Consider the following 5757-nt stretch of genomic DNA (forward strand, 5'->3'; position numbering starts at 1 on the left):
GTCTACACGACGTGGGACTGAAGAGCGAAAAGGACGGACGAGACGAGGAGCGCGAAAACACGTCTCATTCATTGCGTCGTTCCACACTGCAGAATAGAGAAAGAGAGAAAAAGGAGGCGCACGTTGCCCCGCTGTAGGCAATGCTGCGCAATCGCCGCGCGCCCCAACGTCGCAGTCATCGTCGTCGACGTCGACGTCGACGTCGTTTCTTTCCCCCTCGTATCGTATGTATACCAAGCGTACACGGCCCCCCGTCGTCGTCGCTCACCCTTTCGTCGCTATCGCTTGCTCGTTCCTACCGAGTTACTACTAGATAGACAGAGAGAGAGAGAGAGAGAGAGAGAGAGAGAAAGAGTGAGAATGAGTGAGAATGAGTGAGAATACAAGCGCCGAAAAGAGGAGAAGAAGGGTGGGCCGTTTGGGTCTCGCGAAAGACTGTCGTGACTTTGTCAGCGTATGATGTGCGTGCACTAATGCATGGCATGAGCGGATGTGTGATGCGTGCGTCTCTCTTCGACTCCTACGCGTCACTCAAAACTCACTCTCTCACTCTCTCTCACTCTCTCTCTCTCTCTCTCTCTCTCTATTTGTCGTGCATATTTCGTACGTAGCTTTTGTTTACGCGAATCGAGCGAGCGTTATTTTAAATTCCTTCGCTTCGTACTACGATGTATGTAGCACTGGCGTCTCTTCCTCACCTTCCTCCTCCGCCTCCTCCTCCTCCTTCTTTATATACGCCACGGTTGTTCAATCTCCCTAGATTTCCGATAATTATATCGCTCATAACAATACTTAAATAGAACGATGTTTGCCTTTGGGACTTCTCGCGAATGCAATAACGACTGTTAACCGATGGCCTTAAGCCTTTAAAGATATTTTTAATGTATCGAGCGAGCTAGAGAGCCATTTCAATAACTTGCATATTGAGAGCTTCGGGAATAATCTTAAATCGCTCGGCGAGTTAAAAAATTTACAAGTTTCACGATAGCGCGATAGACGTTACCTCGACTCGTTATTATTAACCTTACGCAACATAAACGTAAAATGCATAATGTAATGACAATTTTGGAATATTGTTTAAATAGAATCGGTTGCTCGTTGATTTGAATGCGAAGGAGCTCTTGACTTGACTTCAAATAATGTCTCTCGACCCTGTGACATGACCGAACCTTTAGAAGAATATTATTATTGATATTTACCGTACTTGCTCTCATTCAACTGCGGGAGTGCTTTGAGCAAAAAAAAAAAAAAAAAAAAAAAAAAAAAAAAAAAATAAAATTTGTCGCGTTTGTCGTTGTAAGGCAACAGATGCTTCCATATCACGACGATCGAGGCGAGTGAATTTTTTGTTTTAAGTTCATTCGATAAGCGCGCCACTTGACAAAAACAAACAAAAACCAAATGAAAACAGCCTATTTTTTCATATTTTTAGGGACATATGAATCTAATGCTGATGTTTGGGCTTGTAGATGAAAACTTTCTCGAATCAAATGAAGGAAATTTCATGATTTTTTGTCGATTTCCTCGCGGCTCGATCGCGAAAGGAACATTCACGATCGAGGTTCTTAATCGCGACGGTGCCCATGATCAATTCGTCTTATTTCATGCGGCCCTTATCGCATAAGAGCGCCGGTTTGATTATACGGCAATTGCAAGCAGCGCTAAGCTAAAATTGAATAACTCGCGATTAAAAAACAAATGTCAAATTATTGTGAGAAAGAAACCGAAAGCCCCGAAGCCGAGAGGACTGAGCGCCGTAAATGCAAAACAATGGCAATGAACGAATGCATCAGCAGCGAGGACAGTTGCACCGAGTGAGAATTGAGTGATATGATGGACGAAATAATGTTGGGACCCGCCACGTGACTACTCGAAGACAAGAGAAAATGGCTAACGATAAATTAGCGCTCTCAAGAAAGATAAAGTTTTCTTTAGATGGACGAAGAAACGTAGCAGCGGTTGGGGAGCGTAGCTGACGAAGGGGCTCCTCGCGCTAAACTAACCAGCACGTCGACGCAATATTGAAGCGAGTTCATGCTAAGCAAGCGTTACCGAGCAAAATAAAAGACTGGAGCTAAACTAGCGTAATGAAATGAAAAGCAAATGAAGCCATTTTCAGTTAAGTATTTCAACTTTGACACGGAGAGAATAAGGCAGCGAGCATAAATGGGAGACGTTGTTTACTGAGGCGAGTGGGCCCGCGATAAATTAGCATTGTAATATGATAAATAATTGACGGGACGGATGACGTGCGACGTATTCCGACGTATTCCGACGAATTGTGACGACGTTGGACGACGTTTGACGACGTTGGACGACGTTTGACGACGTTTGACGACGTTTGACGACGTTTGACGACGTTTGACGACGTTGGACGACGTTTGACGACGTTGGACGACGTTTGACGACGTTTGACGACGTTTGACGACGTTTGACGACTTACGACGACTTCTGACCAATCGACGGGCAGCCGATGTAGCGATCGAGCTTGCGCTTTAAATACAAAGGATACTGAGCTATCGATTTCCAGTGAATTAGCAAGCAAATGGCTTAAATGATAAAAGAAAGTGTGTCGCTAAATATATGTATATGAAAGTGAAGAAAAGGATGTGCCAATATTTCCGAGGCAAACGCGATAAAAACTCCCGGCACAACATACAACATACGAGTAGCTTAAACACAAAGTTCAAATATAAATGAGACAGTGTTGGATAAGAAAGGGACATACATAACAGACCTATCCACAGTCTATGAATAATCCACTGTGGGACAACAGCGGCATTAAAAGGAATTTAATAAGTAGAGAAAGAGATAAGGAAATTGATGATACATTTTTAATAACTTAATAATGGGTAATACGATAAATATAATAAAGCTTGGGATGAATAAGAGAGACGAAACGTAAAGAGAGCGCAATATTCGATTCGATTAACCTCCAGTCATTAACTCTACCAAAATATGATAATAATTTAATGGTAAAGTATGAAGTATAATGGGAAACAATAATTAAAATTGTGGCAAAGGATTCAAAGTATTTTTGAAAAATGTTGGGTTAGGTAATGTTTATTGAACTACATTGTCGAAAGCATGTCGTACTAAGTATACTTAGAGGACTCTGATTTTTATCAAATTACTCGGGTACGTTTCCAATGAAAAAATACACCATAGTTTTATTTCCCAGGTAAGTTTGTATGGCCGTACCAACCTTCTTTATCTACCAATTTTGTTTGTTTTAACCTACATACCCTTTTCGTTCTAAAGATTTTTATAGTTTATGTGCAATTACACCATACCACGCCGCTCAATTGTAATATCCGCATTCAAATTACTTTTCACTTTTTTATACGCATCCAATCTCCAGACCTTTCATGATATCTTAAGTCTCCAATTCATTATTTAACACAATCACTGCTTCTGCTCGATAATTCAATAAAATGCAAATTTGAAATATTATTTATCACAGGATCTATCTTAATATAATTGGGCTAAAATTGGTAACTTTGAAAATGTAATCGAGCGCAAGAGAGGAATGAAAATACATAATAGGAATATTCCGACATTTATAATCCGTATTTATGCGATTAAAAAGAAAAAAACTTCACGGCGAGCAAATATTATTATCGTATAAATGGAATACAAGCGAGTAAGATGATGTGTATTTGAGAAAAATAAACTCTCGTGTGAAGTTAGTAGCCGTGATATAAGTAGTAAAGGGGTGATTTAGTGGCATTGGTGGACAATTGCTACAACATATTAACATATTACTATATATAATAGAGAAATATAGCGCGTATCGCATTCCTGATATTTAATACTTATTATAAACTAGCAACTTTTAATTATCAATCTGAATTTATCCAATAATTATTAATTTCTATCAATATGTTTTTCTCAGATATGGATTAATCTGCACTATCGGACACGTTAGTTATAATTATTTGCGGAATACCTGCGGGTAGCTGTTAATATTAGTGGTAATTTTAATAAAAAAAACTTTGATAATGAAGTTGAAAAATCAGGAAGTAAAACGTTAGTAGTGCAGAAAGGTTCCATTGTAAGATGGAATATAAGAAAATGTAATTGATTAATACAAGCATTTAATAGATCGGGGCACAGCTATGTAAGTAGTATGTCAGCGCATAAGTCCAAACTCAAAAGTTAGATGTAGCGGATATTAATATAAAATTCGCACGTTATTAGAGCTAAAGAAAGTTATTTCTCGCCCTACGATCAAAAGTAAATATTAATATATTTAAATTTTCTTCGCATTTAATGAAAATTGCTTGACGAGTGCACTTGACTAATGCACACGCGTGCATTTGTGCGCATAATTTTAAATACTGATTTTGCATGTCAATTTTAATTTGAATTTATTTTGATTAAAACAAAGAAGTTGGCTGGTATTATTCTAGCCTCGAAAAAGAAATTTCAATCTTCAATCTTGCAAATATTTTGAAATATTTTTTAACAAAGATTTTTGACCAATGATAATAGTACTATTATGGCTCGACTCATAAAATCAATAATATTAATCGATTTATTTGCTAGTTACATAAATATAATTGTCATAAAAAGCACTTCTTATTTGACGAATATAATAAAGTCTTATATTTAACTTAGCTCTTGCGACATATGACAAATACAATTCTTACATTTAATTAAAAAATACACCTACGATTGCACGTGTTACGCTGGCAACCAACTCGGTTTTTTTAAACTAATTTTTAATCTAATTTCATATGGATGTTATAATTTTCGAAAAAAGTTTCGAAAAAACGTAAAGTTAATATCGCCGTATTGAAAGCAAAGCATCGATCGATATGATTATAAATGACACTTATGCTACTCTAATAAGCTCGAACGAGATACAGTGGAAGAGTCAGAAAATATATCGACACTTACAAAGGATTGTAAAATAGAAATTAATGTTACGGCTAATTCTTAGCTTTATTATTATTATTATTATTATTATTATTATTATTAACTTTGACTTTATAAGAAGCTAATACTGCGTAATAACTTTCTCATCACATATGCTAATATGTTTGGGTACATTTTCATGTTTCCAGTATATTCACAGCGCTGTTGCTTTTTTCACGTGAAATCTTAATATGATAATTCTAAATCTATGATACCGTTATATTTCACATCAACGTGTCTCTACGTATTTTAACGCAGCCTGACGTGATTTGTGTAAAAATGTACTTTGCTTTTATAAGCGAATTTTAGGAAATGAAGAATTCGCATATACGAATATCACATTGTACTTTAAGGCTCAATAATTTTTACACGAGTATTCATTACGTATTCTCATCTTATCCTTTCGTTGTTCTTGGACAACAAACTTGCGCGAGTAAAGAGACAGCTCGTAGGTCCTTCGTTCTCATTTTCTATTATTGCCTCTCATTTTATTCATCAATCAATCAATTATAATATTTACTTAAATTCAGTCATTCATTGTTCAATGCCAAGAGTCATCTGTGCTTTGAAATCGATACGTTTTTCTATACTGTTGTTACCAATATCACATGTAATATTAAACATTGGGTATCTTACCTTTAAAAAAAAAAAAAAAAAAAAAAGTACATTTTTTCATTCAAAGCATCATTTTATTACGTACATAAATTTAAACATAGTTAGAAAGGGAGGCAGCGAGAGAGATAGAGAGAGAGAGATAACTCATTACACTATCGATTATCCAGGTCAGCTTGCAACTAGCTTTTCTCTCAACCATAATCGATATTCATCAATATTAAA

The sequence above is a fragment of the Ceratosolen solmsi genome, unplaced genomic scaffold (genome assembly GCF_000503995.2).
Source record: "Ceratosolen solmsi marchali unplaced genomic scaffold, CerSol_1.0 scaffold7, whole genome shotgun sequence".
Classification (NCBI taxonomy): domain Eukaryota; kingdom Metazoa; phylum Arthropoda; class Insecta; order Hymenoptera; family Agaonidae; genus Ceratosolen; species Ceratosolen solmsi.